A 26,403-nucleotide genomic window follows, 5' to 3' on the forward strand; every position below is an offset into this window, starting at 1 on the left:
AAGTTGCCCAGAATAGAGAGAAGATGGTGGTTGTCCTTAAGGGCAAATGACAAAAAGGGGACCCCACCCTGAGGGAGAGTCCAGCAGCTGGGATTGTGAGTCCATGTCTCCTGCTACTTCTCCTTTTATTACTGAGATGATCAAATATTTGAATGAGCAATCAGACACTATGTGTCTCATTATAAGACACTTGCTTCAGGTTCCAGGAGGCATCCCCTTCTCTCCCTTTTTCTTCCTGTAAGTCCACAACGATTTGCACCTGGAATGCCACTTGTTTTTATTCTCAGTTATTTCTCAACTAATCTTGGGATAAAGACCTACACCTTCTCTTCTGAAGAAAAGTGAAGAAATTTTGACTAGCACTTTGAGATCAAGCTCAATAGTCTTGCCTTTAAAACCATAACTTTGAGAAGATCACTACAAAAGATTCCATTTATTCCTAATATATGGCAGAGACTTAGGAGAAACCTTTTGGAGAATGACATCTAAACTGTAAGAGAGAGTATATGATATGATGTATCACTTTAAAAATATGGCTTTTTTTCATTAAAATGCTATGTGAAACTTAGTATGTCAACAAAATAATGGAGTCGGGTTTTTGATGGACATAATAGCACTGAACTTATAACATCCAAGATTTCTTAAAATTGCTTTAAAATTAATTATATTTTGAGAAAAATTAGGTGAAGGTTCACATCATTGGGAGATAATTATAGACACCCTCCCTTAAGTGTTGCAAAACCAGACTCCTGATATCTATGATGCCATCATTCATGTAATAGAGAATATCATCACTTGGCTTCATTATTGTTTTCCTATTTCTTTTACTTGTGTATTTCATAAAGCCCTTTGAAATGAAAATCCCATTGTAGAGTTGTAAAAGTGAAAATAATCTTTAAATAAGATATTCATTGTTGTTATGATTTTTCTTTCCATAAAATTAGAATTATGCATAGTAATTATCTTAGCCCATTTAGGCTGCTATAACAGAATACCATAGACCAGGTGGCTTATAAACAAAGGAAATTTATTTTGCACAGCTCTGAAGGCTGGGAAGTCCCAAGTCAAGGCACTGGTAGATTTGGCATCTGGCAAGGGCCCCCTTCTGGTCATAGACATCCGTGTTCTCATTGTATCCTACATGGCAGGAGGGGAGAGGGGGAGTTCTTTGATGTCTCTCTTATGAGAGCCCTAATCTCATACATTACTTGACTCTCATGATCTAATCACCTACCAAAGGCTCCGTCTCCTAATATCATCACATTGGGGGTTAGGGGTTCAACTTGTAAATTTTGGGGGGGCATACAAACATTTAGTCTATAACAATAATGAAAATTAATATTTTCTCCTCTTCCAGGTTTTAATATTAAACCTCCTATTTTCCCTCCATCTTATCTCCCTTTCTCTTAAGTCATTTTATGCAGTCCTTTGTTTCTGATTCTCAATAGACATGTCTTTAACATTAATTTATGTGTCCCAAACTATTTTATAGGTCTTTCTATTAATATAATTTTTTTCCTACATAGTTTGGTTCTCACTTTCAGAGGTTTTCTATCAGAATTTGCAGTTGGCTAATTTCTTTATGTTGATGAAAATCCATATGGCTGCTTTTATGTGTTTGATTACGGGGCCTTTCTGCCAAATCCAATCCCTTCATTCCTTACCTCCCCACACCTACTGCTAAATGGTGGTCAATTAGTATATTTTACCCATAACTTGATTATGGCTATCAAAACTAATTAATTTGCCTGACCATTTGGCTACCCAAGTTTCTATCTCAGCTCTCTTCCTCATTATCCACCCCAAACTATCTCAGCTCTTTTCCCTATTATCTTTCCAAAACTGTGCCAGGTTTGAAAACTTATTAACCAAAAAGAAAATACTTAATTTTAAAAAATAACTGCATGTCTAGATTGGCCTCACTAGTCTTGGCTGGAGCGTTGGAGAAATTTTATCTTCTCCTTTCTCCACAGAGTTACTTTCATTTAAAAAAACTAAGCTCTCCTCCAGACCGTTTCCTCCAGTAACTCCATTTTGACTTTTGGAAGTCAAGCAGGTTGAGCTCTCATTCTCCTCTAATCCTCTCACACACTGTTCCAGCCAATAAATCTTGATTTTAGTTTGGGTTCTCCTCATTCACCATGGGAATGGAATTGGGTGAAAAAAAACCATTTCTGATGCCTTTTTACTTGGATTTGTTTTTTCTCTAAAGTGGGTCCTCATCCCAATTCAGTTCTCTCTCCTTCTCTCTTCTTTAGACAGGTTTCCATGTGCAAGGCTCCAGCCCGGACCAATGACACTGCTTATCTATGATTGTCAAAATGCCAGCTATCACCAGTGAAGAACTCCAGGTGGCACAAATACTATGACCTGTCTCCTAACAGATCTCAGGAGGTATTCCATAGACATCGGACATCTGTGTCTTATGTCTCCAGTTTAATTGTAAATCCCCAAAGGACAGAACTGAGCCTGCTTCTTTGGTTTCAAACAAAATGTCACATCCAGTGACATTTTGAAAATAAAACTTTGGCTCATAAATTTTAGAGCCAAGCATAGGATGCTGACAGGGCCCTACCCAGCCAATGGGCAGCAGCTTGGTGACTTCTGATCTCATTTTTACTTAGAAAAATTTCTCTACAATCAATTTAGAGAGTTATGATCAGCACTAAAAAATAAATAAAATATAAGCAAAGGGAAAATATCCCAGTGAATTACCCTTCATAAGGATGAGGTTTTGGGAAATGTTTTAGTATATGTGCACTGTGTCCATAATCAGCATTTTGAAAACCATTGTGCAGCAGTGTAAGGACTCCATAGATGCTTGGTTTGGGGTCATTTAAATTGTCAAAGGAAGAGTGGAGGTAAAGATTTGTAAAGGAGCCTCTCTGTAAAATCATGAGGGTCTCTTTGTGGCTCCTGATCTTTGATACATCAGTCTCAGAATGAGGTGTAAGCAAGCCATTAGGTTGCCTCATGAGTCTGGTTGGGCACCTCCTTCCCTCATTTTGAACAGTGAGATTAAGCCACAAACTCTCTGAGGAGGTTCAAATGCTGATGTAAGTCTCAGAGTGAACACAACCTATAAACACTACTATAAGTTTCAATCACGTAAATGGGAAGTTAATTATGATGGTCATAAACTGCTAGGTTCAACAACCTTCAATTTATTTTTTTAAATGTTAATGGAGTGCTTCCCCTGTGCCAGGATTGTGTAGCCTGAAAATACAGAGTTGAATGAGGTACAGGTTACAACTTAGAAGAGCTTATGATCTAATACAGGAGTTGGCAAACTACAGCCTGTGGGCCAAATCTGGCCTACAATCTGTTTGCATAAATAAAGTTTCATTGGAAGTCAGCCAGGCCCATTGGTGTATGGATTGTCTATGGTTGATTTTGCACAGTCACACACAGTTGCAACAGAGACTATATGGCCCACAAAGCCTAAATATTTACTGCTTGAACCCTTACAAAAAAAGTTTGTCAATCTTATCTAATGTTGTTTAAAATACATTTTTTTCTGTGAGATTTTCATATGCAAAAGTGACGACTATATCAAGAGCAATGGAATATTTTCCTTACTTTCATGACTGAACAACATAGATCACTGGTCTGATGGAGCAGCTTTAAGAAGATTCAAGAAGTGCCTCCAAAGAAAAACACTGTGATATTAATGAAATATTTCATGTTTTTCTACCTTACACATACATAATTACCCTGACCGGAGTATGGAGGTCTGACTGCAAAGTTCCAATATTATCACACACAAAAATTATAGGGCTAGCTAAATCAGCTGAATATTAGATCAGAGATCACCAACGAGCTACTCATTGGCTGAGTGTGGCTCGTTGCCATCATACACTTGTCCTCAAATCTTGACTCTAAAATTTTTGAGACAAAATATTTGAAATTAACTCAATTTCACGTTAAAATAGAGTTTCCCATTTCTCTTGAAAAATCACAATTGAACAGCAGTAGGCCTCCATTTCCGCTTGAAGGTGACCCACTGGAGAAGCAGTTTCCACATTAGGACCAATGGGGTGTCCATGCTCCAGATTACTCCTATTTCTACCATTCCCCAAAGTTTTCTTGACTCAACATTAAGCATTGCTGGCCATTTAAAACATGCATAGGTTGTTATTTTCCTCAGTAAAGAACTTTCTCAGTAAGCGTTCTCTTTTAAAAGTAGGATAAATAAAGATGAAACAAGAAGATCATGTTTAAAAAATGAATTTTCTGGCCAGGTGCGGTGGCTCATGCCTGTAATCTCAGCTCTTTGGGAAGCCAAGGCGGGTGGATCACGAGGTCAGGAGTTCGAGACCAGCCTGGCCAAGATGGTGAAACCCCGTCTCTACTAAAAAGACAAAAATTAACCGGGCGTGGTGGTGGACACCTGTAATCCCAGATACTCGGGAGGCTGAGGCAGAGAATTTCTTGAACCCAGGAGGCAGACGTTGCAGTGAGCTGAGATCACATCACTGCACACCAGCCTGGGTGACAGAGTGAGACTATGTTTCAAAAAAAGAAAAAGAATTTTCTTACATTCAGCAGGCCCTTGGTATCAGCAGGGTGGGGATAAGGGTGAGGTTTGGGGAAGGGATTGGTTCTAAGACACAGATTGTTCAAGTTCCTTGTATAAATGTAGTATTTGCATGTAAGGTACACGTATCCTCCCTATATTTTAAATCGCCTCTAGATTACTTATAATACCTAATACAATGTAAATGGCATGTAAATGGTTATCTTATTTTTTTAATTGTATTATTTTTTATTGTTGTATTATTGTTTTCAAAAATATTTTCAATGCAAGGTTAATTGAATCTGCTAGTGTGGAACTGCGGATATGGAGAACTGACTGTATTTAATATGCAAGCAAAGGGTATGCGATCTGCAGCTATTTTGCTCACTTATGTTCTTTCCTAGACCATATAGATATGATAGTTTGAGATTAGTGTCTTAGACCCATAAAGAAAAGCATCTGGACAAATATTTGGATTTATTTTAGTGGTTGAAACACACGATTGAAGAAGCTTGGAGACCACAGTCTTGGTAACCCAGAGGGGATCTGGGAGCTCATCACATCCAAACCTTCATTTTAGCAATAAAGCATCTGAAGCTTCCCCCACATCCTAGGAGAAATGATCCGGTCAAAAGCACAGTGTGTCAGCAGCCAAGGCCAACTCTCTAATTCCCACTCCAGGGGTGTGAGAAAATGAGACCAATAGAGTGATAAAGAATTCCCCTGAAATAGCTGGGCAACTTGTAGGAACCTGTCAAACTTCTTCCTCCAGCGTAGCACAAATTTTAATTGGTGGTACCTAGAACAGTTTCCATTTTTGTGAAAAATGGCATCTGATCAATTTCCTCACTTCCAGTAGAGGCCGCCTGCTGTGGCTGCATTTCTACTGGCCAGTTCTCATTGGCCAGCATTTGCCTTCTTTTCCTGTGGAAATAAAACTTACGGGCAGGAGAAAGGACATATTTGGTAATGTTACGCTCCTCAGCTTCCTGCTCCGGCTGTCTCAGCTGCAAAATGTCAAGGGAAAAAATATCCCTCCAACTTGGAATGAATTCCAGACAGACCCTGATGCCTGCAAATTTGTCAGAGGGAGCCAAGTCCAGAAAAGCAGAACATGAAGAAGGTTCATTATTTGACTTCAAGAGACATTCAAATAATCAGACACTCTGGTATTTATGATTTTCCCCATTTCAGATGGTCTGTAGTTCACAACATTCCCCTCCCTTTACCGCTGATTCTGAGCTTCCTTTTACGTTAAACCTCAACAGTTATAAAAAGACTCTCACATTACTTGTAAGCCGCAGGCACTACTAGGAGACACTGTGTTCACACAGGGCTGTTTAGGGCTGGGGAAGGGCAGCTCTTTTTGATTATTAGTCTGGGGAGGCCAGGCCAGGAAGTCAGGCTCACTTCACCTTGACCACGCCACCGGAGTCCTCATGTAGCTCTCAAGTCTGTGCCAAGGCCTCCTGCCACTCACAGCACCAAATGCGATGATCTTTACTAAAAAGCACTTATTTCCTTTGACTTTCTTATTCATTTAGGCTTTTCTTTTCCTGGGGGGCAGTGGCGGGTGGAATAGCCAGTTTATCCTGACTTCCACATTGTGAATATTCCACCAGGACTGTTTATAAAGTTGGGTTTGGGGGGATCTTCATCTTTCTCCTGGCATTCAATGCATTTTCTGTCTCCTTTAGAACTATTGCCACATGCTGGCAAAAAGATAAGGAAACTGAATTTGTAATCCAAACCTTGTTAAATTGCTGCACACACATTTTCCCTTCTACTTCTTGCTGTCTGTTTCTAAATGCCATGCTATCTGTTTGTACTCAGTCACCTTAAATCCTTATTTGGGTTCTCCAACAGGCACGAAGGCATCCAAATATCAATTTTAGTAATGGGTGGAAATGCCCACATGAGGATTGGGATGTTCAGTCTTAACATGTGGTCTCTATGAATAAGGGTCTTCATTTTTTCTTTTCCTAAACAGTCCAGCTCCTCTACGCTGGTTTTGCTCCTCAACAGTCCAAGGTTTGTGCTACTTCCATGGTGATCATCTGTTAGGTCATAAACATTAGATTGTGGCATCACTGAATGAGTCAGTTGGGAGGAAGCTGGGCTGGAAATACAGCTGAGAGCCTCTGTTGACAGATGGATGCCTTCTTAATCACAGCCTGTGTGGGTAAAGGGAAAGCCTTGCCTGGCCAACCCCTCCCACTCCCACCCCCACCTCCTGCGTTGATTCACAAACCTGGATTGCTCTGGAGGAGGCTGGGAAACTCCATCCCCAGGGAATACCACTTTTTTCCTCTTCCGTGCCTCTCACAGGACACCCACACGACTAGGAGGAGGCAGAAAGTGAACAGGGAGCTCTTATTACTTTTTGAGTGTCAGCAAGGTAAACCTGCTTTCATTTTCTTTTCCAAATCCTAAACGTTTCCCTCTTAAACAGTTGATGTTGTTAGCATTGTTTGTTTCTTAGTGTGTGTCCATCTGCCTTGTCTGTAAAATGGGCATAATAAGAGCTCACCTTTCAGAAAGCAGTGGGTAGGGCTAGATGGTATAATTATGTTCCCTTTCATCAGTTTTCCCTATCTCTACTAAGCACCAGGTGCTATTGGAAAAATTACCTTTTTATCAGATTTTTAAAATACAATTGCCTGAGCACATATTTAATTTTAGAAGAAATAGTTTAATAGTTCTAAATGTGGGGTTTCAGAGAGCCCTATGTCAAGAGCCACTGTACGCTAGGTTGCTAGGAGACTGGACAGCCAAAGAAACAATGCCCTTTCCTGTGACCACTATCAAGAACTGCTCAGGATTCCTGCCAGCCTGCTAGCCTTTATCGTTCAGTCATTTTAGACCTCAAAAAGAACATTCCATCAAGGGATCAGGTTCTATCATCTCACTGGAATGCAATGTAAGACCCCAGAAACTCTAGTACAAAGAAATTTACTATGGCTCAGATTAATAATAGATAGCACTTGAATGTGTGCCCCAGTTGTGTTCCCTCTCTGCTAAGGATAGGACAAATGAAAATAAATTGCAAATTCAGCAGGGAGATTCAGACCAAACATAAGGAAGAACTTCTGCCATTAAGGTCATAGAAGTTGTGAAGTTTGCCCCTTGGGAAGAGTTGTTAAGATTAGCCTGAAAGAGCATATTTGAAGGATGAAGATGCAGCCCTCACTGGCAATGGAGGACAAGGTGATATGATTTCCTAGGCTTTCTTCAAGACCCAAGATTCTCCTAGTTGTGGAAAAGTGACTCTGTGCATTACTCACCACTATTAAGATTGTTATTCATGATCAGGCCTGAGTGAAAGCCAGGCTACTCTTACATAACAAAGGCAGATTCTCAGTGTTGGAAGATAACTGAGGAGCCATTCATTTCATCCCTCTTCTTTCACCAGTGAAAAATCAGAGACACAGAGCATTCATTGCCACATGGCCAGCAGAAGAGCTGGGCCTAGGACCAGGACCCCTCAGGCTCCCTGTGCTGTGTGCTGTACTACACCACGTTTTCACTAATAATATAGGTCTATTTAAAACATAGCTTCATCTCTGGACCGCTGCAGATTTTACATTCTAAAAATGCTTTTATAAGAATTCTGTTTATGACATGAGCAGCACTGAAGCAGAAATCTGAGGAACTCTGGGGATTGGTGTGGCTAAAGATCACAATTTAGAATAGTTTAGGCAAAGCACAAAAGAGGAAATGTTATTTATATGAGCTCATTTCTACTCACCAAAAAATTTAAAAATTAAACTCAAGACCCAACAACTTTTTCCTTTTCTTAGCCCAACATGAGAGGCTTACACATGTATCTCTTTTCCCCAAACTTGTGAACTTCTCTGATATGTAGTCTCAAGTTTATAAGCTTCCCTTAGAAAAAGTTCTATTTCATTTCTACAAATCATACTTCTCTCATTTTATAATCCTTGAAATGGATAGTGCTGCCTCATCTTAGATGAGGCATTCAACAGTTTTAATTTCTAAGTTATAAATTATTATTATTTCTTCTTTTTTAAAAATCTTAGAGACAAATCTGTCTATTTCACATAGGAAGCCAGTTGAGTTGTTCCTCATGCTTTCCCCACGAAGCTGCATCTGAAGGACTTCCTCACCCCCCCGCTGTGACCACAAGTTATGCCTCACAGATTCATTTCCTTATGAATGACTTCAGGAAGCCAGCATTTTTAATAAATAGGAAGTAAATTATATTTAATGACTAAATTCTCACCTAAAGTTGATACTAATATTACGATAACTCTCTTGTGCCCTATTTTGGTCTTTTAAACTTCTTTGCTGTACATTTCAGAAAATCAGAATTTCAGTAGACTCCTCGTGCAGTCTGAGAAGGCAATTTCCTACCTGGTTTGACTTAAGGGGCTGCAGAAAACATTCTTATCCCACATATTTCTTCTGCTGATCAGTCAGCAACTGAAATTCCAACTAATGGATTCCATTCTTCCAGTTAAGACATCATCTCCAGAAAACTGTGCTAGTTGGCATCCAGCAGTGCCCAAGTATTATTTAACCCATTAGAACCTGTGACTGCATCAGCTTTATATCCTGGACCTCAGCCTGGAGCAAAGGAGAGCTACACTTGGATACTAAACACAAGTGGTCTGGATAGATTACGCTGGGGAAAGAAGCCTGGAGTGGGCAGTACAGTGGGAGAACAAGGTAAGAATCAGGTAAAAGTTGCCAGAAAACGCTATCACTGAATCACAGCTTTCTCTTTACTTGTTTTGGGGGACTGTATTTATATTATTTGTCTCTCAAGCATCTTTAATATATTTATTTACTTTCTCAAAAGTCTTTACTGTCATTAATCTATTTGGATTTTCAAACTGAGTCAGAAGCATACATTATGATATCATTAACTTGAGGATCTGCTGGAACCAAAATGTCCTTCTAGAATAAATGTATATTGGAGTAAGTAAAAAACTTAAGGGGAAAAACAGGAGAGCTACTACTCAACTTTTATGGTGGTTTACATGTGTTAGGTGAGGCAAAAAAGAGGTAGAATGTAAAAGAAAAGGAAATTTAGGTCATTTTTTAGGCTAAGAAAAATCAAGTTGGGGGAATTCAAGGACTGGAAACACCAGTACAAAGCTAAAGATACACTTTAATTCCAGAGATGGTGTCTTAGAAAATATAGTAGTGGTTATAGAGACAGGCTGTTGAGTGATGACAATGCTAGGGCCATAGGAATGTTTCTGAAGAAAGCAACATCCTTTATCTTACTATCGTTGGAGAGGTAGACTCTGATTGTATGGCACTTTTTTTTGATACTACTAGAAAATTATGCAAGACATCTCACAGAACAGAATCAGACTTGCAGCCCATGATAAAACAGAAGACTGTCTGTAACATCAAACAAATACAGAAGATTTTATGGCTTGCTGTTTGTTTACCTATAAGGGAAATGCCCAAATGCCTAAAGTATATATTACATGTAGTTTGGCTGCACTTGAGGAAAAACTTGGATTTCTAACTTTTATCAAACAAAGAACGCATTGTCCCTGGTCCATATTGATTGGTGAAACACAGAAATTTTCCATTTATTATTCACTTTATTATTGCATTTATTTATTTTTGCCTACCATTTTTTTTAATTTCATTACACCTGTTTTCATGCACGCAGTGAAATCACTCCTTATCCTTGGGGGAAAATGACAAGCAACGACAGCCACGGAATCTTCCTCTGGATATGAGAACAAAAATAGCTCTCAGAATAAATAGTGGCCACACCCAGGTAACTTCTTCATGAGGTGACTTGGTGACTTCACAAGATAGGCCCCACCCCACCCATATGGGATGAGCACCATCTGGGCTGACCTCCTCTTTCGGGGTCTGTAATTACTGTACAAAGATGCAGGTGCGTCTATGAAAGCGAACTTTGTCGAGATCTCAGTGACACACTCTGCTTTTCCAAATTACCTCAATTGGCAGTGTATATTAGAAAGAGTCATGGAATGTCTCTGGAAAGATACATAGGAGAACTAGTGACATTGGATCCTTGTGGGTAGGGAGAGACGGTGTAAGTGCATCAAAGAGGCTGACTTTTCACTGTGCACTCCTTCAGACCACTGGAAATTCGGAAATGTATACGGTGTGCAGGTATTACCTCCTTAAAACTAGCTAGCTACCTATCTATCTACCTACCTACCCACCCACCTACCTTCCTACCTAGCTAATTAATTAGCTAAGTAAATTAATAGGGTGTTAAAGAAAAAGAAAAGCCAAATAAGTGGAAACACTGAGATCTTCCTCTGTTGCTCTTTAGCTAACTGTTCAATTTAACTCTTAAATAAGTTATTTCCTCTGAGTTTTGTTTTTTTTTTTCTTTCACAGAAACTCTGCACCTAAGCAACACTGGTTTCCTTGTTCTTCCCCAAACATGCCAGGCACATCCCAGCCTCAGCTTCTTTGCAAAAACAATTTCCAATGCCCGGAAAAATCTTGTTTTTGTTATCTCCATGGCTCGCATTTTGCTTAGTTTAAGTCTTGACTCAAATATCACTTTCTCAATAAGGCCTACCTTGACTGTCCTATTTAAAATTGCAAACTTAACACCACAGAATTCCTCATATCCATTTTATCTTTCATAGTAATGATCTTCTTCTTTTTTTTTTTTTTTTGAGATGGAGTTTTGCTCTTGTCGCCCAGTCTGGAGTGCAATGGCATGATCTTGGTTCGCCGCAACCTCTGCCCCCAGGTTCAAGCAATTCTCCTGCCTCAGCCACCTGAGTAGTTGGGATTACATGCATGTGCCACCATGCCTGGGTAATTTTGTATTTTTAGGTGAGATGGGGTTTCTCCATGTTGGTCAGGCCGGTCTCAAACTCCTGACCTCAGGTGATCCACCCGCCTCGGCCTCCCAAAGTGCTGGGATTACAGGCAAGCCACTGCGCCCAGCTGTAATGATCTTCTTTTTAAAGTACTATATCAGCATCTTAGTACTTAACATCTTTATTGTCTATATCAAACTCTAGAACCAAGCTCCATGAAGGCAAGGATTTGCCTTCAAATCTTTTGCTCTCTGTTACTTCCCCCAGCACCTAAGTACTGCTTAGCACAGCTTTTCAAGAAATAATTGCTGAGTAAATAAAAGAACTAATGAGTTTTGCTTTCTAAATTTTTTATTCTTGATTGAATATTATTAAATGATTTGAGACTGACACATCTAGTTTTTAATTTGATGATTATTGTGAAGTTTTTCAAAAACAGACTTCAATGTATATTTTGAAAATGAATTCAAGAATAGCATTTTCTACAAATGGCCAAGAGATATATGAAAAGATGTTCAACATCACTAGTCATCAGAGAAATGCAAATGAAAACCACAATGAACCTCACACCCATTAGAACGGCTGTTATCCAAAAAGCAAAAGATAAAAAGTGTTGGCGAGGATCTGGAGAGAAGAGAACTCTTGTACACTGTTAGTGGGCATGTAAATGGGTGCAGCTGCTTCGGCTGCTATGCAAAACAGCATGGAGGCTCCTCAATAAATTAAAAATAGAACTATCATATGATTCAGCAATCCCACTTCTGTTATTGATCCAAAAGAATTAAAAGCAAGATCTCTAAAAGGTAATTGAACCCTCACGTTCACTGTGGCATTATTCACAATAGCCAAGACATGTAATCAATCTAAATGTCCATCGACTGATGAATGGATAAAGAAATGTGGTATATATATACAATGGAATATTATTTAACCTTAGAAAAGAAGTAATCCTGCCTTTGGTGACAACATGGATGAACCTGGAAGACATCATGCTAGTGAAACAAGCCAGGCACAGAAAGACAAATATTGTATGATTTAAGTTATATGTGGAATCTAAAACAGTCAAACTCATAGTAATAGAGAATAGAATGATGGTTACCGGGAGTTGGAGGGGGTGGTGAGAGAAATGGGAAGTTATTGCTCCAAGTGCACAAAGTTTCTGTTATATACAATGAATAAGCCCCAGAGATCTACTGTATAGTGTAGTGTCTATAGTTACAAGTACTGTATTATATACTTAAAAATTTGGCAAGAGGATAGATCTTATGTTAAGTGTTCTTATCACAAATAATAAAGAGGGTGAGAGAAAACTTTCGGAGACAATGGATAAGTTTATTGCATAGATTGTGGTGATGATTTCACAGATGTATACTTATCTCCAAACTAAAGTTGTATACATTCAATATGTGCTGTTATTTTTTGTCAGTTATACCTTTAAAAAGTGGGGTTTTTAAGTGACCTTCTCTAGTTGTGAAGCACACCTTCTTCCACTTGACAACTCGTCTGCCAAGCACATATCCTAATCTTTGTTAACAGATCCTTAACATCTAGATTATTGTTATTAAGATATCATTTTGTGTTGATCAATTTTTAACTTTGGAGGATATCTTTAAGATAATCATTCTCTTTTGAGCAAATATATCATCATTGAATGTATCCATGTTTACAAGCTTTCAACACTCATCGCCTGAAACAGGTTTCATTTCACCAACTAGAGTAGTCAACTAGTGACTTCAACCAGGAGGAGACTTAAACATAGGGAATTAGGCACCAAAAAAGTCCATTTGAGGAGTGAGGGCCAGACAAAGCCACTGTAACCTTTGAGGAATTCAGGAAGTTGCAAGAATCATAAGAAACCACCCTATGACTCTTGATCTCAGCAACAGCTGTGGCACTGGGGCAGGTTTTCAGCAAATTTCCCAGAAGCTGCTGTAAAATCCCGTATCTGTTGTCTGTTCCATTCCCCACATTGCCCACTACTGCTAAAAAGGAAATAACAGCTTCTACTTCTCCCCTTTCCGTAGAATTCATCTTTCCCAACGTGCTCTAAATTATAAACGAGCAAAGGATTTCCATTTTCAAACCCCACAGGTTCCTCCATGTACAGATTTCCATAAGCCTCAAACCTGAAAGAAATAGAAAGCAAATTGAATTCCTCCTCAAAAGTCTACCAGTTTGTTCTGGTGGTCACTGCTACTAAGTTCTACTGATGTGCACATTCTGTAGGTAAACCCCAGAGATGAGCACATCATGTTCCTGTCTCTCTTCGTTGATGACCATGGCATGCTCATCCAGATTGTCTATTTCTACTCCCAACACAGTAAATATCATGGGAGGCAATCCTAAAGTTACAGAACATAATTCACATAATATTCCTGTACCATAGGTAAAGAAAATGAGCACATATTGTTCTTTTAATTTAATAATTGTCCCGTATTGGCCAGGCATGGTGGCTCATGCCTGTAATCTCAGCACTTTGGGAGCCCAAGGTGGGCAGATCGCTTGAGCCCAGGAGTTCAAGACCAGCCTGGGCAACATGGCAAAACCCTGTCTACCCAAAAATCACACACAAAAAATTGCCAGGCATGGTGGTGCACGCCTGTGGTCCCAGCTACTCAGGAGGATGAAGTGGGAGGATTGCTTGGGCCTGGGAAGTCAAGACTGTAGTGAGCCATGATTGCACCACTGCACTCCAGTCTGGGTGACAGAGAGATCCTGTCTCAAAATAATAATAATAATAATAATAATCCATTATATTTCTTATAAGTCCCCTCTCTACCTCAGTTGCCTTGTCTATAAGAGGAGGATACAATAGTACTTATTTCATAAGATTATTGTGAGAATTACATGGAACTTCATCTGCCTATCTATCTACCTAGCTATGTATGTATGTATGTATGATGTATGTATGTATGTATGTATGTATGTATGTATCTATATCTATCTATCTATCTATCTATCTATCTATCTATCTATCTATCTAGAGTTTGGAAGAGTGCCTGGACCATTGTAAATGCATAGTACAAGATAGCTACTATTATTACTATTTCCATTGTCATCATAATCATCCCTCTTTTCTGTAAAAAGTAATGGGTTTATATGTCAGATAAATATGTTGAACTTAATTCTCTTTATGTGTCCCTGAACCTATCTATGCCTTTTCCATGGTCTCTTCATGTGAAAAGTGTGGTTCTTCCCTGCTTAAATATGAACTTGACCATGTGACATGTTTTGGTCAATAGCATACGAGCAGAAGTGACAATATGCCAGTTCTAAGCCTAGGCCTTAAAAGCTCTGTAAGTGTATTTCCACTTGCACCTTTGCATTTGTGTCACTGACATGAGAAGATTCCTTTTAGGTCGCTCCTGCCCCTTCAGCCTGAGCCCCAGAATGAATACACATAGGCTAGAGATGCATTGGTCAATTCACAGAATCACAGTGAGAAAAAAAAGCCACCAGCCAAGTCCAACCTAGATCATCTGAACCCCATCCTTCCCACATAGGTGTAAGCAATAAGTAATTGCTGTTTAAAGCCCCCTGTGCTTTGGGGTGGTTTGTTATGCAGCAGTGGTGAACTAATACACTTAATTTCAGATGCACCTACCAGTGACTGAGTCAAATGATGACACCTGCTCTTCAGCCAAGTCATATTGCATGTTTTGCCCAAATGCTGGCCATGACTCTTTGTGAACATTGCACAGAGTAGTGCTGCAAGAACTTGAGTGGGTTTGGGGAGAGGCAAGGATCGGTGCCAGTTTCTGCCTTCTGTGTTTTTGCCGCCTTCAACAGTCTGCCAGCTGGTGCAGCTGCACCTTTTGGACAAATGATATGCTATCCTGGGCATTAGCGTAAATGGTACCACACATGCAAAGAGCCACAGCTGCTATTTGTTGTGCTTCTTGCTATTCTTGGCTCTGTTGCATTGCCTAAGGGTGGCATAGATTTCTACACATGAAGCATGGCTTTCCAAGATTCATAGATAGAGCTTTGATCAATACAGCTACTAATGATGATGACTGTGCATGGGAAAATAGGGTAGAATCATTTCTAAATAGCCAAAAGATTGTTTTAGAGTAAGAAGAATGTAAATTAGTTAATCCTATAAACATGCATGCTATAGCATTGTATGGTTTGTCCTTCCAGGAAAAAGCTAAAACCTCACCTATATTGTTTATATATATATATATTTTACATTATTTAAATGAGTGAATTTTTGCTTCCTTTGTTGGTTTTGCATAAAGATATTCATATTAGCATAATGTAGATAAATCTCATAAGTTAATTGTTCACTAAATCAAATTTAAAATTAGTTTCCATTTCTACGTAAAAGGTTGAGTTGTTCCGCATGTGTTGTGTGGAATAATTGAAAATCATTATAATTAGTACATGCTGCTGGTGACTGAGATCCCTCTCAAAAATTTCTGAGCTTGGTTTGAAACCTAAAAATAAGAAAATAAGAATAAACATAAGTTCAATCTACAATCCATAGAAAAGACATTGTATTTCTAGTCCTTTTAAAACTTAATCAAAAGTCTTTATTTATTCACCACATTTGCCAGTACAATGCAGATGGGAAAATGAATAAAGGAAGAAAAAAAATTATATATATGGCCCAGCTACAGGGCCATACTTTAAGAGAATGGAACATAACCCTGCTTCAGAGCACTTTTAATGAAAATATAGACAAATAAATGTATAGTGTAGTTGTTCTCGACCCTGGTTGCAAATTAAGTACATGGAGAGCTTTCCAAAATTATAGATGCTGAGCTCCACCCAAGATTTCTAATTTAGTTGGTCCTGTGTGGGACAAAGGAATTGGTACTTTATGGAAGCTCCCAAGGGATTCCAATGTGTGGAGTTAGATACAGTAGTATTAAGATATTTTGAAGTCATCATAATTCCAAGAGGATGCTAACATGGTTACAATGACTACTTTCAGATTTCTTCAGAGGGGGTTCATAGAGGAATTGACTTAAAAGTAGAGCCTTAAAGGAAAGAAGCTACGTCATGGAATGACGTGGAAAAGTATTTTTCTTTTTAAATCAGTTACATAATTTGGGTTTTCTCAAGTTTTGCCATTTTAATCAGCAGAACTTAGATTGATTAATTTGTGAGATGCTTATCTTTGCCTATTAATTTCCTCTATTGATATTTTTACTTGCTATCAATTGCGATTGCTTTTTCATATCTGTCTTCTTTTGTAAAGTGATGACTTTAGTCAGAAGTGTGCTGGAGCAGTTTGCATAGCCTTGCAAAATTGATGGTGCCTATCTATTTCCAGCTCTATGTTCATCAATGCCAGATTGGTAGATTGAAATCAGCCGTGATAAAAATGTTTACACTATGGAAATTGGCAAATACTAAAAATCATCAGATACTCTCTCACCCCAGACATGATCAATCATTCAATAGTACACAACTGATTTCAGTGGAAGAGAGTTATGGTACATAAATGATTTTTAGTTCTTCTTTTTAGATGTCTTAAAATTATAAGTCTCAACTTTCAAGTACCTATTAATCTCAAAAAAGTTAAACCTATATTTTAGAAGAAAGCCTCTTCTGTATTTTTTATTATATTTCCTTTTGAATCCCCCTCCCCATTTCACTCTTACCACCTAAAAGAGAAACTCCCACATCTTCTATGCTCAGAGGAGATTTACTTGTGTTAGCTTAAGAATCATTTCATGTTTTCTCATGCCTGCCTTCATACCACCCCATACCACAGTTTTCAGGTTTTAATTTAAGCTCCACAGCAGCCCTTTTCTGTTTGATGAGAAAAGATAACCAAGAAAATAAATTAGGAGTCTTATGATTGACCCTATTTTTTTTGTTATTCAAGGAAACCCAAAATGAAGCAAAATAACAAAAAATTGCCAAGGAAAACATTTTCAGCCATTTCAATTACTGTTTTAATTGGCTGGGTCTGGCTGCCAGATTATCCTGTAATCTCTACAAGAATGTTATTTGGAAAAAGCTGTAATATGCCCTGCATGGAAGCCACATCCATCCGTTCAGCACATTCTAGTTGGAATAACCTTCTCTCAGCATACTGGAATCATATTGGAGTAAAATTGGAAGTTCCTGGAAAAACTTAATCCATAGATTATATAAAAGCTGAATTCACTATCAGCATATTATTGAATGTACACTCAAAAATGTAGTGTGCCTGAATCCAAGATAAAGAAAAGTAATGATATTGTGATGTTTGTATAACAAATACCTTTAGACAACGTGCAGGCTTGTGCGTGCCCATTTGTGTGTGCCCATTTATGTGTGCACAACTGGGCATGTGCTTTGACTGTGTGTGTCTCTGTGTGTATTAAATAACAGGACAATAGAATGAGGAGAATGTTTGAAATTATTTGAATGGTTTCATAAAAACTTCTTGGGATGTGGGATGTGTTTTACTAAGATTACACCAAGAAATGGCACTGGCTGCTTATCAGACTTGTGGGTTCAAAGAAAGGAAATCTTTTTTGTTTGTTTTAATTAAATGGGTCTTGAAAACATTGGTATTAAAAATAGATGATTACACCCTCAGATTGCCATTTTGATGTGTTCTCATACAAGTGGGATGAAGAGCTACTGTGCACATTAGTTTAAAAAGACTATTTGTAGTCAGGTTCTATACATGGACTCTAGAAAATGCACAAAAATAAATATGTGACTCTGGCAACCAATTGGTATATAGTTGTATACAATATACAATTGGTTTTTTTACCCTAGACTGGTAAGGCTGACTGGTAATTACAGCCAATCGCAGTCTGAATAGAAATAAACACAAAACTATATACCAAAACTATTCTGAGTGTCTGAAAAAAATGAGACTGATCAGTTAAATCAAGAATTCTCAAAGTCTGAGAGTTCTGTATCCTTCTGTTTCCATAGTAAAACACTTTCCTCCTAAGATCCATGACACAAGGAAAGCTACAGCCAAATGCAAATCTTCATTCCTACATAGTGCTCTCCTGAGTCCTTGCCTTCTTCCTTATCTTGGTGAACCTTCAGAACACCCTGGAAGGAAATGGAAACCACCATGTTATCTCCCAGTTCTTCTCACTCCCTCCCCAAAAAGATCAGCCTGGAGTCAGTTCCCAACTTTCTCACTTCTGGTTCCTCTGAGCCCTCCAGACCCAAGGAGTTCTTCTTAAACAACTTGCCAACACCCAACTCCATCCTCAAAGAGAGGAAGACCCTCCAAAAGGCCCAGGAACCTGAGCAATGCAGCAGTTAGAACACAGGGCTCCAGCAACAGAGAGATCAGGGTTTGTGTCCCAGTTTAGTAGCTTGGTGGCTTTGGACAACATAGTTCTTCTAAGTTTTTTTCCTCTATTAAAAAACCCCATTTATTTCAGAAAATCTTGTGAATACTAAACAAAAGATCGTACAGTTCAAGTTCTTAGGAAATGTGTATAATAAATGGTAACTCCTCTTTTTCCCACACTACCTCCAAGTTTCTTTTCTCTCTCCCCTTTCTCTCCTTCAGTCTTTCCTTCTCTCTCTCTACCTGCACTAATTTCCCTCTTCTACCATCACCACTGTTTATGCTCAAGCCCAAAATGCCCACAAGCAAAATATCACAAGCCAAAATAATGTTTCAACAAAAAAGAGTCACAGATCCCCAAAGATCATGTGTCCACAGGGACCATCAGCTATTTCTTACATTTCTGGTTAATGATCCGTTTACTTCTATAACCTATAGTTTTCTCAATTTCCCATGAGCATTTGTGATGCTCAGGCTTAATAGGATCTGGCTGAATGAACACCACACAGAGTGAATACTTCAACTTCCCTCAATCTTTGCTGTTTCCAATGAAATTGTATGGCATTATCAGACTTGAGTGTAATTCTGTTATCTCTCCTGTATCTCTTGACTTCTTCATCCCACACAGAGACTTCCCTGTAAAGATTGAGTGGAGTGTGGAATGAGACTGAGACATTCACAACAATGCCTGAACCTCTTAGCAACCAGAATTCCAATCGCAAACTGAACATGACAATCCTTTAAAAGTCCACATGCTTTTTAGCATGTTGTTGTCCCCTTTTAGAGTAGCGCTTTTCAACTTCCTGTCCTGGCATCGAGTTGTTTGAATCAATGACCATAAAGTGTATTGGTTCTAATAATTCTTAGAGTACTGAGTTTTGAATGAGTTAGTTTTTATAATATCAATTAAAATGATATTTCTCTCAGTAGTATTTCTCTCAGTGCTGTGGTCTGAATGTGTCCTTCCAAAATTCATATGCTAAAATCTAACCTCCAAGGTGAGTGTAGTAAAAGGTGGGACCTTTGGAATGTGATTAGGTTATGAGGGCAGAGCCCTCATGGGTGAGAATATTGTTGCCATTATAAAAGAGGCCTGGGGGAGCTTGTTCACCTTTCCCACAATGTAAGGATGCAGTTAGAGAGTGCATCTTTGAAACAGAGAGGAGGCCCTCATCAGACACTGAATCTGTGGTGCGTTGATCATGGACTTCCCAGCCTCCAAAACTGTGAGCAGTAAATTTCTCTTGTATATAAATTACCCAGTCTAAGGTATTTTGTTATAGCAGTACAAATGGACTAAGATTGTCGCTTGCATTCTCATGTGCTTTGCAGGAGAGAATGGAGTTGCAGCAGACTGCTCAGGAATTGTACATCACCAGTAGCTTCTGTCTCAGCTAAGTGTGGGAGACTGATACTGATGAGCCATTAACAATGGTGGAGATTCTGAATCACTGAAGCACTTGATAAAAGAAATGTCGTGGGTGATGTGAAAATCTACATATGCCCATGAGAGTATATTGAGTTTGTAAGTGTTGTTGCTTAGTGTGTCACAGAGAAGTTTATGAGAAACTATTTTGGAGTAAGAAACAACACAGAAGAACACAGTTTCAGCCTGAAATGGCTTATTTAGCCACTGACCATCAGAAACAATTACTTTTTCCTTAACCTAGATTTGTAATAGCAGGATGCATTGAATTCCTTCATTGAAGTGAAACCTTAGCAAATCTTTAAGTAGTACTCTAAAGTGACAAAAGGTGTTTACATTTACTAATGTAAATTTCTTGTGGAGATAAAGTTTTTATTCTTCTTGAGTCACAAGACTGCTCAAGAGGGAACCATCGTTTTTTCTACACTGCTCTGTTCTAAATGTTTGTTCCCCCAATATTCATATGTTGAAATTCTAACCCCCAAGGAGATAGTATTAGGAGGTGGGGCCTTCGGGACATGATAAGGTCATGAGGATGAAGCCCTCAAGAATAAGATTCATTGCCTTATAAAGAAAAACCAGAAAGATCCCTCATTTCTTCAATCATAAGAAGACACATGAGCAAGAAGACGGCCAGCTATGAAGCAGGTCGTGGGCCCTCGCCAGACACGGAATCTGCCAACACTTTGATCTTGGATTTCCTAGCCTGCAGAACTGTGAGAAATAAATTTCTTTTCTTTATAATCCACTCAGCCTAAGGTACTTTGTTCTAGCAGCCTGAATGTACTGAGACATAACACTCCCTTGCCGTTTTATTATTGACAAAGGAGGAAGGGTAGGTCTTTTATTGTTGAATAAGGTGGGGAGGAGAGGACTTTTGGGGTGAGCACCATGTGCTTATTGCTGCTTGGAGTGGACTCTTTCTCACCCTCTATTTATGTGTTAAATGGAGTAGGATGTGATTGGGCATGTGGTTTTCAGCTACATTAAAGTAGCTTCTTTGGGCTGTGTGAGAGACACTAAATACCATTTCATAAACACTGAAAAAGAAGTCTCTCTTTAGATAAACATTCAGCAGAGCAAGGATTTTGGAGATGCTAATTAATACCTTACATTTATATAGAGCATATCCATTTTATACTTTGAAAACTACGATTTTATATAACCTGACATGGCAGCCAAGATGCAGAAAGCAAACTAAGAGTCACATTCAGTAAGAGTAGTATTCTTACAGCAGGAAATAATTATGGTCAGCAATGTGGGAGGAGAGTCATCCCAAAGTTAGCTGACTAGAGTGGATTAAGTTCACATCTGGCTAATGAGACTATTCAAAAACGAGTCTGGGAATGCATGGAAGCATTCGACAGTGCTGTCATTTTGGTTCTGTCCTTGTGAGCCTCAGCTGGCAGTGTTTCATTGGTGCATTCATTATGACATCATTTTATGGCTGAGCAATTTGCAGGCCAAAAAGACCTGAGACTCCCTGGGGTGAAGGGAAATGCCACAGACATCCATGGTCTTGGATGCTCAATGAGTAAACTGGGATTTTTAAGCAGTTCCTAGGGCCTGAGAAATAGTTGGTCAGAACCCAGGCCTACACCCTTTTGCCTGAGCCGTTTCAGGGAGGAGTTGGATACATCTACACATCCCATACTGGCCCTACATGTCCCTAATACATTAGAGCAAAGAAGACTAATATGGCAGGAGATGTTGCCATATTGAACTGAACTCTTTAATGGAATATGCTGATGTGAGGAGCCTGAAGATTAAGACCCTTTTGCCTTGTTTCACTGATGCCAATTAACACTGTGTCATAATGTTGGCATGCATGAGACACAAGCAATTTTACTCTAGGAAGAGAAAGAAATTCAAGAATTTTTTTCCTGTATATATAAGCCTTCATATATTGCACTATTTTAAGTATTATATGGAAAGATGCCCTTCAGGTCTCTTTCTTCACACACACACACACACATACACACACAATCACCCATCCTGGACATCCTATCTACTTTCCTGTATTGACCTCTCATAACTCTCAGAATTTTGCATGTTATCTAAAATAGGCTTACTTCTGTCCATCATACCTTTATTCCACATTTCCACCACTGCCCCAGCCTATTATCACCACACTCATCTTCAAGACAACTGAAAAGACGTGAAAAGCCTCCTTCAAGACAATTGAAAAGTTGGATATTTCATATCCAACTAGAAAATGACTTTGTCTCCTAGCTTCTAGAAACGTGCTTTTGCCTCTCTCATTCTACATTCCATTCCATCCTGTGTTATCATTTGAGTACATATGCAAAGATATGGGGTACACACTTAAATGAATGTTAAAATTTGGAAGTGATTTATTGGCTGTTATCATAGGCAGCTTTGCTTGTGAAAGACAAAGCTGATCTGTATTTTTTATTTCAATTAACTTGGCTTGTCTTTGTGTGACTGAACACAGCTAATCAAAGTATTATATGCATATATGTAGAGTCAGGTAATATAAAGACCATGTAGAGAAACTACTGTATTTTCAAATTGATCATACTACTATAATCCCTTGCTTTGGCTATAATATCCATGGATGTCAAAGTCAGAGATATGATTTGCTAGAGGGCTCATGAGAATAATGCTTTTTTGTCTATTGGAATTATTCTAACTAAATCTAATCAGTTTTTGGGAGTGGTTACATGATGTCAAGTTAGATATTAGCTGAACATAAATAAATGAATGGTATTCTTTACTTACATACATATCATTAGTTCTATATCAACATGTTTAATTTATCAAACATAAGCAGAAACTGTGGTTCTTTTGGCAGCTATTAATTTGCCTGTCTGCTTCTTCACAAGATGCATATTATTATCTTATGACTCTGTCCCACATAAATAATGTGAACATTACTTATTCCTAATAAGAAGTACTCAGTTTTAAGATACTGCACACTCTTTCAAGTATTAGCTTACTGTTATATTTGTAAAATATAAATAAACCTACAGTAATGTTATAAAAAAGATGCCTATTTTCAAAAGCAAACCAAGAAATCCAAGTTTTAGCAAGGTGCTCATTCTCATATTGAATCTAAAATTTCTGTCACAAATTACAGTCTGATTTAATGCCTGCTTTAAGAAAAAATATTGTACCAAACTAAGGTTGCTTTAAACAATATGTGTAAAGTTTAGTGTCTCTTGTAGGATGACTGCAATACAATATTTAATTTTAAAAGACCATGAAAATGAGACAAAAAGCAGTTAATACTTACAGTGCCAGTCAAAGCCATTTTTATGTTATTATAAATTGCCAGACATATTTTATCATTTAAAAAGTGTACATGTTTTAGTGACAAGTAATGTAGCATCTTAAAAGAACATGGCCTTTGGCTTTAGACAGACTCAGATTCAAATTACAGTGTTGTCATTTAATAGGTTTGTGCCATTGGGTGACAAAACTTCAACCTAACCTCAGATTCTTCCTCTGTGGAAAGGGACTAATGATAATTTTTTAAAAAGCTATAGTGACATGTTCAATGAAGCACTATTCATCATAGCAAAACTAGAATACAACCTCAGTGTCCAATTCCAGTTGTATTCATCAGTTACTCTCACATCAATACACGTAAAAAACCATCTCCAGGCCAGGCATGGTGGCTCACACCTGTAATCTCAGCAGTTTGGGAGGCCAAGGCATGTGGATCATGAGGTCAGGAGGTCGAGACCATCCTGGCCAACATGGTGAAACCTCGTTTCTACTGTAAATACAAAAATTAGCTGGGTGTAGTGGCGCGTGCCTGTAGTTCTGCTGAGGCAGGAGAATCCGTTGAAGCTGGGAGGCGAAGGTTGCAGTGAGACGAGATCGCGCCACTGCATTCCAGCCTGGGCAACAGAGTGAGACTCCATCTCAGAAAACAAACAAACAAAAAAACCCATCTCCAAACACCATGGTTTGCTACAGCGAAGGTTGCAGTGAGACGAGATTGTGCCACTGCATTCCAGCCTGGGCAACAGAGTGAGACTCCATCTCAGAAAACAAACAAACAAACAAAAAAAACCCATCTCCAAACACCATGGTTTGCTACAGCAAGCATTTATTCCAATGCTCGTGGGTCTGCAAATCAACAAAGATTAGCTTACCTCAACGAGGCACAAATGGGCAACTCTGCAGTGATGGGGCTTGGCACCAAGGCCCAATTTGGGTTCAGGTTTGTTCCATGTATGCTTATTTGGGGACCCAAGCTTAAAGGACGGCAGCTACCTATGGTGAATCATCAAAGCACCAGAGACAAACTAATTAGGGTAAGCACAATTAAGATCTCTGCACAAAATCCATTAACTTCCATTGGTCAAATTAAGTTCCATGGCCAAGCTCAGTATAAACAGAAAGTCTTCTATAGTCAGAGGGGAGGAAAGTAAATATGTGCTGCACGATTATCCAAATACCACAATGGCTAAGTAGTAACTGATTTAATGATTAAGCAGCATTCATATGACAAAAGGCTACTTATCCATTAAAAATGTAATTAGGAAAAAATGACTGGCAGAGTAGTATTCTTATGATCTACTTTCAAGGAAAAAAGTAAGTTATCAAAAGATACATACACAGAAAATTATAGAAAGGTTTGGGAATGAAATACTACCAGTAGTTACCTTTGAGAAATGAGATATTGGATGGTTTTGATTATTTCCCCTCTACACGATTTTCAATGTTTTCCAAGTCAGCTGAACAGATTACATATTATTTTTATTATTTTAAATAATTAATTAATAAAATGTTCTTCCAACTTTAAAAAAACATAAACTCTTATTTGAGGCAATAGCATCACCACATTTATATGGCTAGATGAGAAAAAAAGTGAAAGTATGTTGTGATTATAAAGCATAAAGCAAATATAAGGGATTTAAAAAAAAATTTCATTTATGTCTCAAATTCCAGCATTCTATATTTTAACTGTTTCCTGGGAGCATGAAAAATGTCTTTATCTCATCCTCATTCTCAAAAGATAATTTTACTGAGTATAAGATTCTAGCTTGACATAAATTTTCTTTCAGAGCTGTGAAGATATTATTCTGGCATCCATTGTTGTTAATGGGAAGTCCACTTCAGTTTAATTTTCATTTGTTTAAAGTTATTTTATCTTGTGTCTCTTTTTAAGATCTTTTTTTCTTTGGTGTTCTGCTGTTTGATTGCAATGTGTCTAAAAGTGTGTGTGTGTGTGTGTGTGTGTGTGTTTTTTATTCTACTTTATATTAGCATTTGTTGGATTTCCTGAAACTAAAGATTGCAGTCCATAACAATGCTAGAAAATCCCACATCACTAACTCTTTGAGTATTTCCTTGTTCCCATTCTCTCTCTCTCTTTCTACTTCTGAAACTTCAATTACCTTCTCTACCTTCTGTTTTGCTTAACTATCTTTCCTATTTTCAATCTCTTTCTCCCTATATTATATTCTCAGGAATGCCTTTATTTCCAGACTGATCATTTGGTTCTTTTTTCAAATCTACCTAGTGATTTCTGAAAAATCTCTTATTCTTCATCATCTTACTATGTTCTTACTCTTTTTGAAAGATGAGGCTGATATTTACTTCAAAGTATATATATGTGTCTTTCCAAAATCTGCAACATTTTGAGCTGGAATTGTCAGGTTGACTTTTCTTTTCCGGTCATTCTCATTCACATTTGCTTGCATGGTCTCAATCTCCTGAGAACATCCTTTCTTAGTTCATCAACTAGGGATGTCACCTTTTGGAGACTTTTGATTTGAGGCTGTTTCTTTGCTTTTCCATTTTCCCTTGCACAGACCAGGCTTTGTTTCTACTCTGTCCATGCAGTTCTGGGCTACCAGGAATGGCAGATGTCCTCAGGGCAAACAATGGCTTTTGAACTTGTCTACTTTCTGGAGTCACACCTTTTTTCATTTCTGCCCATCAAGATTTTTTTGACTTGTTTATCAGACAAATAACACAAAAATGTATTATTTTACAAAACTTCATTCAGTATTTTTAGGCATTGTTTACTGGAAGGGTTTTTTATAAACAACGATCCTACTATATTTTCAGAAGTAAAAGTGCCTAATCATCTTTTAAATTATCTTCTTCCTCTATATGAATGAACACCTTTCATAGATATGCTTTGTGTTATGGATGTAGAAATCCCTGACACCTACTATAGTACCAGACACATATAAAGAATAAGGAAGTGGTGAAACCCTGTCTCTACTAAAAATACAAAAAATTAGCCGGGCGTGGTGGCAGGCACATGTAGTCCCAGCTAATCGAGGCTGAGGCAGGAGAATGGCGTGAACCCGGGAGACAGAGCTTGCAGTGAGCCGAGATTGCACCACTGCACTTCAGCCTGGGTGACAGAGCGAGAGCGAGACTCCATCTCAAAAAAAAAAAAAAAAAAAAA

The 26,403-nt window shown here is 38.4% G+C and overlaps 1 long non-coding RNA gene across 4 annotated transcripts in view; it reads left to right on the top strand.

Moving 5' to 3' along the window:
• Positions 1 to 6,647: 6,647 nt before the first annotated feature.
• Positions 6,648 to 26,403, top strand: part of LOC101150354 (uncharacterized) — a 36,586-nt gene continuing 16,830 nt past the window's right edge. Inside the window, exons 1-3 of one of the 4 annotated variants that reach the window (XR_174945.3) lie at positions 6,648 to 6,694; positions 6,845 to 6,914; positions 8,838 to 9,205. This is a non-coding gene — a long non-coding RNA (uncharacterized lncRNA). The other 3 variants (XR_010134370.1, XR_010134372.1, XR_010134371.1) reach the window with 3 other exon arrangements.

The sequence above is a fragment of the Gorilla gorilla genome, chromosome 5 (genome assembly GCF_029281585.2).
Source record: "Gorilla gorilla gorilla isolate KB3781 chromosome 5, NHGRI_mGorGor1-v2.1_pri, whole genome shotgun sequence".
In the NCBI taxonomy this organism is placed as follows: domain Eukaryota; kingdom Metazoa; phylum Chordata; class Mammalia; order Primates; family Hominidae; genus Gorilla; species Gorilla gorilla.